Genomic DNA, 12,602 nt, shown 5'->3' on the forward strand with positions numbered 1-12,602 from the left:
CAGTTTTGCATCTCAAGTAAATTCATCTTGTTTTCAGGCTATTTTAACTGGGAAACAAAACCTATACTGATGAACATTTCCACATAAAGTCATTTATTGTGCTCCACAGGAAAGCTCAAGACAGCAATGATGGTTCAGTACAGACGTCCCCCTCTTTCCACACACACACAAAACATACGCGCCTGTATGTGTGTGTTTGTGTGTGTACGCATGCATGTGAGGGCGTGTTAATCCGCACACAGAACCCATCAGCATCAAACCCCCCATTCCTCCCCTCACTTAGACACTTCCAGCTGGTGGCGAAGGATACGCGCGTAAGATTCTCCATCCCAGCTGCCCTCCACCCATTCTATTTCTCTCATCCCATCCCTCTCTCCGCTGCGCTTCGTCCCGGCTGACTGCACAGTGGGGATGGGTTCAGGTAGGGCCAGAAGGACCCAGGAAAAAAAGCACCAAGAGGAAAGCACCGTCTCCTTGAAACGTTCATCTCCTCTCACACAAATGCAGTTTCCCAGCTTCAGCTCTTTGGTAGCTGCTCACAGGAACCCATAGACCCTACAGAACGTGCCTGGGAGAATTTTTTTTCTTTGTGTTTTAGAGAGATTTTGTTCAATCTTTATTGACTGGAAGACACTTCACTTTATGAAAGGATATCTGACTTGAGCTTTGCATCATGGCACATGCAGCATCCCAGCTGAAGAAAAAAGCCGATTTGGAACTTACAGCTGCCGAGGAAGAGAAGAAGAAGAAGCCCAGAAAAAGGTCCAAAGAACCAAAGAAAAAGGTACCAATTGGTCACGGCTCTGAGGGTGGTGCGTTTTGGCGCTGGCATGCAGGTTGGGTGGGATGTCTGGAAGCACCTTAAAGGTCTGGGATGTTACTTTGAGGGCCAATACAGTTCAAGAATTGTTTTTGGAAATAAAAATAAGGCTTTCAAGTAGACTGCAGTTATGCTGCTGAGTCCTGTGTGGATAGGAAATGCTTATTTATAGGGCGAACATGTGCCTCACAAAGAAGGCGCACACTAAGAATGCAGAATACACAGTTGAACGTGATCACAGCATTTTTTAGGGCAGATTTTTACTCTATTTATATATTGTTAACATTTCTCACCCTTAGTTAGATATCAAATAATGCTTTATAGTAGTATATCATAGTTGTTTATTGAACTTAAACATGTTTGAAATGCCAACCCATAAGATAAGAGGGTTTTCTAGATTGAAGTGGCGGTTGTCCTTTTTTTTTTTTTTAGATGCGTGTGGGTGAGTGTGTTTTTGTCTTTGATCTGCGGTGGGATTCGTTCTCTACACTGATGCGTGACTGGTGTCATTTTTATCGCGGGCTATGCATCCAGACCCCCGGGGGCTCACGAACCTTCTCCCACGGGCTTTATGAAAGATTACTCCCCCACCCCCGTCCCAGCCAGCTTCAATCCCATTACAAACCCACATCAACCCATCCCATTAGTCAGTTCAGCATTCGGCATCTTGACCTATCTGCATACGCATCTGCGTCTGTTTTAGCTGCTCTTCTCTTAGAGTCAACCAAAGAATAGATTAAAATGGTCAGAAATACTTGGATCCTGTCCTTTTGTTTACAAGTTGTGGAGAATGCTTTGTACATTTCTTGTTTGATTACTGGTTGTGGTTTACAAGAAAATACAATTTTAGTCAAATTTTGTGTTTAGTTCAATGTGTTACTTGTCATTTCATTGTAATTATTTGTGAATTTTAGCCATTTCCGAGTTCAAATTATTTCAAAGCAAATCCTACAGCAAATTGATTTCAGTGTGTAGAGCTGTTCATGCTTATTTCTTATAAGACAATGAACATTAATATCATATAGTCCTTCTTAAATTGGCTCTAATCGTGGCAATATCTTACAAAAGATTTTAATAATATTAACGTATCACGTTTATGTAAATTCTTGCTAATCCCGTATGAAACCTTGCCAGACAACAGCATATGCATATAGAGTTAACAAGCCAGCTTCGCTTTGTCTCTCACGGGACATTGTGTCGTGATTGAAATCCTCCCTTCAACGTTTTTAAGGACTGAGAGCTTTACTCTCAATGACCTCTGTCATTCATGTGCGCATGTGGGTGAAAATCTACACGCTAGAACTTTATACAAGCCATTGACTCAGAAGAGCTGATTCACATTCTGATGGCCCACAAGGTTACATCTCATTACAAACTGTTGCGGATGTTGATAACTTGAATAACATACATGGGAAAAGATTATTAGTGATTCAGGTCATAGTAAAATGTATTAATTCTAGTAGTACAAAGCAGTCTAGAAGTTTTATTTTTAAATTAGGATTTTACAAAATGTTAAATAAAGTAATAATGTAAAACAAAGACATTATTTTATTTTATTTTATTTTAACTGCTTCAGTGATAGCCTTGTAGGCAGTGTGCCAACATAGTACAGTGCCGTTGTGTGAAGTTCGAATTTAAATCCCATTCGAGTTCGAATCCCGACTCGAGAACCTTTCCCGATCCCGCCCCTCTCTCTCTTACCCAATTCACTTCCTGTCAATTCTAAACTGTCCTATCACAATAAAAGGCAAAAATGCCAAAAATATATATATTTTTAATTCAGTATTTCATTTATTAAATATTTCATTTCATCATTTAATTTAACATTTACTCAAATATTGAGTAAATAAATGCTCCATTTGTGATGTAAACAACTCTTTGAAACTCTGGCGAAACATGAAGTAAGGTACGTAAAAATGGTCTTGCTAAAAAGTGCACCCAGGTACGTTTATGCCATGAGACCAGGTTGTGTTTTTCAGAGTCCAGTTTGGAGTGAACCTCTCTGTGGTTCTATAATGGGTGCTGATGGTAAACGTTTGCTCAGGGTATCAATACCTGAGAGGACTCTCAGTATAGCTGTGGTCAAGGAGAATGCTTCTAGTAGGATTAGGGCTGTAGAATAAGGTCATGCAGAATAAGACATTAATATGTGCTTAATTACTACTAATAAATGGCTAATATTCTAGTAATATGCTTGCTAATAAACAACTAGTTAAGAGACCATAAAATAAAGTGTTACTGAACCTTTAACATTCATGAAACCTAAAGGTTCTTTATAGAAGAAAAGTGGTTCTTCTATGGCATTGTGAAACCTCCCTTTATTTTTAAGAGTGTAGTGTAATGTACATGTTTGTTTGAATGACATTAGTGTTGCTCTAGTCTGTACATCATGTCTTGTGTTCTGGTTGGCAGGTGCAGAGTAAATGTAATAATAATCTGTGTATATATTTTACAAGAACTCTCCGCATTTACATCAAGCCTATCCAGGTTCAATATAAATTGTGACATACTGTTGATTGCCGCAGAAGATCATTTTCAACTTAGTCCCTCAGTTTATAAAAACTTAATAGTTGTGTGTATTTTTTAACTTCAGATATAAAAATGTTGTTATATGGAGAATTATAGACTTTGCTGAATATATTACATTAGAATATATTACAATTAGAAAAGTTAGTATACTTATAAAGTGGAAAGAAAACTAGGAAAAATCTATAGGTAAATACCATAAATAAGAATAATTTATTTTAATACATTTGTAATAATTTCAGTAATTTCCAATACGATTTGATTTATTAATTTAGTAATTTTGAAATTATTCAAAAATGTTATCATTTATTTGCTAGCATTTTGCTAACATTTCGAAATATTTATATATATATATATATATATAATCAAAACATATTGTGTAATTTTATAATAAAAATCTGGCTATGAAATTAATGATTCCAAAAAAATTTTAAATTTCTATTGCTGAATGCTATGACTTCCTAAGTATAATTTGAGTTTATTACTTTCAGAACAACAACAAAAAATTCTTGCCCCGTAGGCTTTCACTGTAAACACTGCTTTACAGTTTTTATTTGCTCTTACAAACTGAGCAAATCGAAATTATACAAATGAAACACATTGTTAAACCTCATAATGGATTGCTTCAATTTACATAGAGATTTAGCAAGTGCTTATTTTGAATCAGTAGATTTTGCCACCAGGACAAAAACATTAACCCCTCCCTAGCTGTTAATTAATTTTTGTTGGAGTGTCCTTCACCCCACCCCGTCTCGTTTTCTTCCACTCCCCGTCTTTACCTCTTTATCTTTTTTAATGTGGGTGGGTTGAGTTCAGTATTGCTTCCTGCCATGCATTATAAACTGCACATGTTTTAAAGGGGGATGGTGTTTGGACCCCAGATATACACTCATGAACACATGCTGCCACCAGCAGCATCATCACCCCCATCTTTTTAAGCAAACATGCCAAGCTGCTTCATTAATCCCCCATCACTTATTAAGATCCAACCTCATTTTTCACAATCTCCACCCTCCTTTGCTTGCATTGTTTGAGGAGAGAGCACCGGGCTCCCTCAGGACCTCCGTCCCCCTCTCCTCTTTTCCCCCTGGAGCTGATGGGACATTTTGTCACCAGATACTGATTCTTTTTATTTTTTTCTCTCTAATCCTTTCATTCCATCTGCAATTGGTGTCAGAAAGGTCATTCAATATTTCACTCCAAAATTAAAATCCTGAATACAAAAAGACATATTTTGAAAGGTGTTCATGCTGCTATTTTCCATACGACAAAAGTGCAAAATAGTAGCTTTTTAATATCGCATGGCTATGGATGTGATATTCCATATACAACAGTCTGACTGCATGTGTAAATAAATAAGAAACAACCATGAAGGGTCTTAAAAAACACTTTTGTGTGCAGAACTACTTCCTGTCACGGGTCATAGAATCACTGTCTCAGCCTGCTTGTCTGTTTTGGTGTGTGTGTGTGTGGTTGAGTGGGTGTGGCCAGCTCGTGATTACGGGCTGAGCGGCTCCAGCTATTACTCATCACTGGGGACTATTTAAGATCAGCTAACGCATCTCTCACTGTCAGATCCTCAGAGTTTCACTGTGTTCCTGTGTTGCTTCTCGTTGTTCCTGCAGTGTTTCTGTTTCTGTCCTGTCTTCGGAGGATTCTACAGCCGGACTGGCTGCCCTGCGTCAGTCTCCAATCTATGCTGTGCACAAGCTTCGTGGCTTATTGTGACTCTGTTCTTCCCTATAATAAACTGTGATTATCCGCTATTGAATCCTTCTCTTGATTTCATGACACTTCCTTCTGCCATGGATTCAAATGTCAAGTTGACAGTTTAACCTGTTAACGTTTACCAGAGCGACGGCGCTCTGAAGTGTTTTTTCCCCACTAGTTTAATGTTTATGAATGAATTTAACGTGAAAGAATATCATTAATCTTGACAAACTATATATCGTTCTGAAGGTCTAAGCCTCAAGCATCGACGACAGATCTCTGTTTTTCAATGGAAAGCTTATAAGGAATGTATTTGCTACATTTGTGTAAGCAGTACACATCAAAACAGGCAGAATAAAAAAGCAGTACGTACCAGATTCATTGTAATAACGAGTCACAAATGCGTCCACTGCTGAAATCCCAGTTTAGTTAGAGAGGTAAGGGTCCACAGAACAACATCCCAGCGAGCACTTTTAGTCCAACGAAACAATAACGTTGTAATAAGGATGAATATTCCTTTGTTTACATTTCATTTCTTCGGGAGAGAGTTATTGTTCGCGTCCGTTATGGAATAAATTACGCTCAAAAACAGCGTCTGGTGGTAAGAGGTAAGGATTTCAGAGACAATACTCAACGTCTTGGAGATCGACGGTAGGGAGAGTCCACGTTACAGGAACGAGATCGGACAACTGGGTGATCTGAGGTGAGTGCTCTTATGTTGTTCCTGATGACAGTGGTGATGTGGTGCAGGTGCGTGTGATCAGAATTCAGGTGACGTGGATCGTGGTGGTTGATTGATGGAAGAGCCTGGCCATTCTGTGACAGTACCCCCTTCTCCACGGCCCGCTCCTGAGGGCCGAACCCGGCGTCGTGGTGGTCTGCCTCGGCCTCGTGGGGCTGGTCGATTAGGATGGTTGGCATGGAACTCCATCAGAAGAGCAGGGTCTAGAATGTCCTCCCTGAAGACCCATGAGTGTTCTTCGGGGCCGTAACCTTCCCAGTCAACAAGGTACTCCAGTCTCCCACCACGGCGCCGGGAATTCAAGATCTCCTGGACTCTATAGACGGCGCCATCGTCCACTATGAGCGGGAGAGGGGGCTCCTCGACCGGGCCAGGCTCTGGGGAAACAGAAGGGAAAAACGGTTTGAGTAGTGACACGTGGAATGTAGGGTGGATCTTATATTGTGCAGGTAGTTGGAGTTTGTAAGTGACCGGGTTGACCTGTTCCAGAATGGTGAAGGGACCAACGAATCTGGGACTTAGTTTCCGGCAAGGCAGGCGCAGCCTGATGTCTCGTGTGGAAAGCCATACCTTTTGCCCGGGATGGTAAATGGGTGTGGTAGAGCGGCGGGCATCTGCCGTGGTCTTTTGTCTGCGCACTGCCTGCTGCAGCTGATGGTGTGCTGCGTCCCAGACTCTCTCGCTCTCTCGAAATCAGTGATCGACTGCGGGGACATCGGATGGTTCCCCGGACCATGGGAATAGTGGCGGCTGGAAACCGAGTACGCACTGGAAGGGAGTGAGTCCAGTGGAACCTTGGCGAAGGGAATTCTGGGCGTACTCGGCCCAGCCTAGAAACTGGTTCCAAGAGTTCTGGCGGCTGTGGCAGAAGGTTCTCAGGAATCGCCCAATGTCCTGGATCTTGCGTTCGGTCTGCCCATTGGACTGTGGATGGTAGCCAGAGGTGAGACTGATGGTCACACCTAGGAGGGAGAAAAAAGCCTTCCACACTCGGGAGATGAATTGGGGTCCTCTATCCAATACGATGTCTTCTGGAACTCCATAATATCTGAAGACGTGGTTGAAAAGTAATTCAGCTGTTTGCAGGGCTGTGGGCAACCCGGGCAGAGGAAGGAGCCGACAGAACTTGGAGAAGCGGTCTACTATAACAAGGATGCATGTGTTTCCCTCAGAGGGAGGCAGATCCGTGATGAAGTCCACTCCCAGGTGTGACCAAGGGCGATTGGGTATGGGTAATGGGAAGAGTTTGCCGGAGGGAAGATGACGGGGGCTCTTGGATATGGCACAGTCCGGGCAGCCCTGAACGAACCTCCTCACGTCCCTGGCCATGTTGGGCCACCAGAAGCGGTCTCTTAGCAGCGAGAGAGTGGCGTTGGCCCCTGGGTGGCCAGTACCGAGTGAGGTGTGCGTGGTGCGGATGAGTGGAGTGCGTTGGGTTCTCGGTACATATTGGTGGTTAGGGGGACAGCCCTAACCACCAATATGGCAGGAGGAGTGGTTGAGACTACTGGTGGAGAGGTCCATTGGATCGGGCTTGTGATGATTCCAGCTGGCAGGATACCTTCGGGTTCATCCTCACCCTCCATGGGGGCAAAGAGACGTGATAGAGCATCTGCTTTGACGTTCCTGGGACCAGGGCGATAGGAGATCTTAAATTGGAATCTCGTAAAATGCTCGTTTAGCATTACGCAAATACTCAAGGTTTTTATGATCCGTGAGGACCAGGAAGGGATGTGCAGCCCCCTCCAACCAGTGTCTCCACTCCTCCAGGGTGAGCTTGATGGCGAGCAGCTCGCGGTTGCCGATGTCATAGTTTTTCTCCGCCGGGCTGAGCTTCTGAGAGAAAAAGGCACATGGATGGAGTTTGGGAGGCGTCCCCTGCTGCTGAGAGAGCACCGCACCTACTCCGGTGGTGGAGGCATCCACCTCTACGACGAAGGGCAATTCTGGGTTGGGATGCAGAAGGAGAGGTGCGGTGGTAAATGCTTTCTTCAGCTGGTCGAAGGCCTCTGTGGCACCGGTGTTCCAGGACAGAGACTTGGTCCCTCCCTTGAGGAGATCGGTGAGTGGCGAGGTTAAGGTACTGTAATTGGCGATGAATCGGCGGTAGAAGTTGGAGAAGCCTAGGAAGCGTTGGAGTTCTTTGATAGTGGTGGGAGTTGGCCAGGAGGTGACGGCTTCCACCTTCCCATTGTCCATGCGAATGCCACCACTATGGATAATGTAACCGAGGAAGTGGACAGAGGGTTGATGGAAAGTAAATTTTTCAGTCTTGAGATACAAATGATGTTTCCGGAGTTGTTGTAGGACCTCCGCAACGTGGTGGCGGTGTTCGGCCAGGCTCCGGGAGTATATCAGGATGTCTTCTATGTAGACTATCACAAATCGGTGGAGAAACTCCCGGAGCACCTCATGCATGAACCCCTGGAAGACTGAGGGGGCGTTGACGAGCTCATAGGGCATGACCCGGTACTCGTAGTGGCCGGTAGGGGTCACAAAGGCCGTCTTCCATTCGTCCCCCTCTCGAATGCGAATGAGGTTATATGCGCTGCGTTGGTCCAACTTGGTGAAAATGGTGGCACCGCGGAGTTGTTCCAATGCAGCCGGGACAAGGGGAAGCGGATACCTGAACTTGATGGTGATATCATTCAGTTTCCGGTAATCTATGCAGGGATGCAAGCCTCCGTCCTTTTTGGCCACGAAGAAGAAACTGGAAGCAGCAGGGGAAGTGGATGGTACAATGTATCCTTGTCGGAGTGCCTCCTCAATATACTCCTCCATGGCCTTCTGCTCGGGTAACGAGAGGGAGTAGATCTTACCCCGTGGTACTGGCTCACCCGGAAATAGGTCTATAGCACAGTCCCATGGCCGATGAGGTGGAAGTTGGGAGGCCCTTCCGGGGCAGAAGACGTCGCTGAAGGAGGTATAATCAGAAGGGATGTCCACCGACTGTTTCTCCAACGGGCTCTCAATGGTGGTTGTTCGTAGTGGTAAAGGAGTGGGGACTTGAGGAACGGGTTGAGGCCGATGAGGGAAGCACCGAGGGAAACAACTGTTACCCCACTTCAGGACGTCTCCCGACTTCCAGGATAAAATGGGATTATGCTCCACCAGCCAGGGCAAGCCTAGGATGATGTCCACAGTTGAACCCTCCAGAACCAGCAGATGGATAGATTCCTGATGGAGTAGGCCTATACGAAGCTGTAGGGGTCCTACACAGAGCTTCACATGACGACGAGAGAGAGGCGTACCTGTTATGGTTTGGATCTGGTAGGTGGTTTCGTGGCGGTGGTCGCGAGGTGAAGCTGCTGGCAGAGGCTTCCTGCGATGAAGTTCCCAGCCGAGCCGGAGTCGAGGAGTACTGTAACTGGTAAGGTGGTAGTTTCAGTGGTCAGAATGGCACGAGTGGTTAAGGGGTTCATTCTAGGGAAATAAGGCCGTATTCCACTCACCATCGGCCGAGGTGGACGAAGGGGACATGTCTGAATAAGATGATCGCTTCCTCCACAATACAGACACAAACCTCCAAGTATTCGTCGCCGGCGCTCCGACGGCTCGAGGCGGTAAACATCGGTTTGCATGGCTTCTGGAGGGTTTCTGGCCTCTGGCTGGTGGCCGTGAGGAGTGACAATGGCTGTGGTGGTTGCTGGATCCGACGGACATGCCCGGATCCGATTTGCAAAACTGTTTGCCAATTGGATGAATTTCTCGAGCCCGTAGGTGTCATCGTATGCCGCTAGATGGAGTCTCAGTCGTGGGTTCAGCCCTTGACGGAATGCGGTGAGCAGAGAGGGCTCGTTCCAGCCGCTCGCGGCTGCGAGGGTGCGAAATTTCAGCGAGTATTGATGAATGGTCATCGAGCCCTGTCGCAGCTGAAACAATTGTTCCCCCACTGAGGAATCCCCCGGAGAACTGCTGAACACCTCGCGGAAATGGGCTAGAAACAGACTAAAGGATTGGGTAGCGGGACCGGCTTGACTCAGGATGGTTTCTGCCCATTTAAGAGCGGGACCAGTGAGGGGAGTTACCACAAAGGCGATCTTCGCTTGATCCGTGGCAAACATCTGCTGATGCAAATCAATCGTGAGCGAACACTGTAAAATGAAGCCATTGCACTCCTCCGGATCACCTGAATAGGGCGCTGGTCGGGCCATGGGACTGGCGAACATCACCGGAGAAGAAGAGCTGACGGCTGTGTTGGTGTTGACGTGGAAATGGGTTCTGGTGGTGCTGAAGGCTGTGTGAGGATTTTCTTCAGGGTGTCAACGAGTTCCTGGAATGGGTCTGACGTGCTCATCCTGAAGCAGTGTTTCGGTGGTCTGATCTTGTTACAGTACCAGCCAGACACAGAGGTAAGTGTGAATCACAGTGTGTTTATTGCAGGAACTGGTTACAAGCAAGGTGAAGGGGTCAGAGGTACGTGGAGATATATGGAAATATATGAAGGAGAGAGACAGGATCTTGACCACAGTCTTTGTCTTTGTCACAGGAACGTGACGGAGCAACGGCGGGGAGTACCGGAGAGAGTGAGAACGCACCACAGCGTTGGATGATCTGGAGACGGGGAGAACAACGAGGAGGAGAACAGGAGGTAAGTATAAGAGGTAAGGATTTCAGAGACAATACTCAACGTCTTGGAGATCGACGGTAGGGAGAGTCCACGTTACAGGAACGAGATCGGACAACTGGGTGATCTGAGGTGAGTGCTCTTATGTTGTTCCTGATGACAGTGGTGATGGGGTGCAGGTGCGTGTGATCAGAATTCAGGTGATGTGGATCGTGGTGGTTGATTGATGGAAGAGCCTGGCCATTCTGTGACAGTGTGATTGCAGAACCTGATTTTACCAAGTGCGACATGTTCCTGGATCAACATCTTTGTTGACCCTGGAGCAACATTGTGATTAACCAATCAGATTTGAAGAACCAGTTAACAGTTTTTGTGAAGTTTAGGCTTACAATCAGTGTGTGGTGCTTGTACATCAGTGTCATTCATCCATCATTTCCTCTGATTTTAGGGATTACTCATGGTTAAGGTTAGGTTTAGGTGTAGGGATATGGTCAACAATAAATTTTTGGATTAAAATGTTGTGTCTGGGTCAACAAAATATGTTGACCTAGGAACACATCTAAAAATCGTTGCAAAGCAGCTCTACAGGAAATTAAGTTTCCACAATATATTTATATATTGCAGAACCTTAGTATATTTAACGTATGGCAAAATTTGGTAATTCTGTATGTTGTCTGAGCATTGGCGTCCTCTGAGGGGTTGGCATCATCTTTTCTCAGGTGTTCGGTCATCACAGATCATTTAAGGGTTGGATCCAGACTGAAGCCTCTGTAATTCCTAGTTACTATGGGATGTTAATCCCGTGGCAGAAACAGAGAAACAAATAGAGAGATAATTAGCGTAGCTGCTGTTCCATCTAAGCAAATATGATTTGTTCAACCCAAGCTGAATAATAATAATAATGTACATTTGATCAGATATAACTGCAGTACAAGATTATAAGATGCATTATGTGAATGCTTGGCTAAAGAGATGTGTCTTTAATCTAGATTTAAACAGAGAAAGTGTATCTGAACACCGAACGTTATCAGGAAGGCTATTCCAGAGTTTGGGAGCCAAATGTGAAAAAGCTCTACCTCCTTTAGTGGACTTTGCCATCCTAGGTACTACCAAAAGTCCAGAGTTTTGCGACCTTAGGGAGCGGGTTGGATTGTAGCGTGGTAGAAGACAAGTTAGGTACGCAGGAGCTAAACTATTTAGGGCCTTATAGGCAAGTAATAATATTTTGTAAATGATACGGAACTTAATAGGTAGCCAGTGCAGAGACTGTAAAATTGGGGTAATATGATCATATTTTCTTGACCTGGTAAGAACTCTAGCCGCTGCATTTTGGACTATCTGTAGCTTGTTTATTGAAGATAGAGGACAACCAGCTAGCAGTGCATTACAATAGTCCAGTCTAGAGGTCATGAATGCATGAACTAGCTTTTCTGCATCAGAAACAGGTAGCATGTTTCGAAGCTTGGTAATGTTTCTGAGATGGAAGAATGCTGTTTTTGTAACATGGGAAATATGATTTTCAAAGGAAAAGTTGCTGTCTAATATAACACCCAGATTTTTTACTTTAGAGGACGTAACAGTACATCCGTCTAGTTGCAAATTGTAATCCAAGAGATTTTGTGTACTGTTTTTTGGTCCAATAAGTAATATCTCTGTCTTTTCTGAATTTAATAGGAGGAAATTATTGGTTATCCAATCTTTTATATTTTTTACACAATCTATTAGCTTAGATAGTTTAGAAGTTTCATCTGGTCTTGTTGAGATATATAACTGAGTATCATCAGCATAACAATGACAACTAATCCCGTATTTCGAATAATATTACCAAGGGGCAACATGTATATTGAAAATAGCAGAGGACCTACACAGATCCTTGTGGTACTCCATACTTTACTGGTGATAATTGAGATGACTCCCCATTTAAATGAACAAAGTGGTAGCGATCGGACAGGTAGGATCTAAACCATCTTAAAGCCTGCCCTTGAATACCAGTATAGTTTTGTAATCGATCTATAAGTATGTCATGGTCTATAGTGTCGAACGCAGCACTAAGATCAAGTAATACTAGCAATGAGATGCAGCCTTGGTCTGAAGCAAGAAACAAGTCATTTGTAATTTTAACAAGTGCAGTTTCTGTACTATGGTGAGGCCTGAAACCTGACTGAAATGCTTCATAGAGATCATTTTTGTACAATTCAGCAGACACAACTTTTTCTAAAATTTAAACATAAATTAAA

At 44.2% G+C, this 12,602-nt stretch overlaps 1 protein-coding gene across 1 annotated transcript in view; it reads left to right on the forward strand.

Moving 5' to 3' along the window:
- Positions 1 to 12,602, forward strand: part of LOC306852329 (ankyrin-1-like) — a 250,313-nt gene that overhangs the window by 118,931 nt on the left and 118,780 nt on the right. The gene's annotated exons all lie outside the window — the stretch shown is intronic.

This window comes from Barbus barbus (assembly GCF_936440315.1).
Source record: "Barbus barbus genome assembly, chromosome: 32".
Lineage (NCBI taxonomy): Eukaryota > Metazoa > Chordata > Actinopteri > Cypriniformes > Cyprinidae > Barbus > Barbus barbus.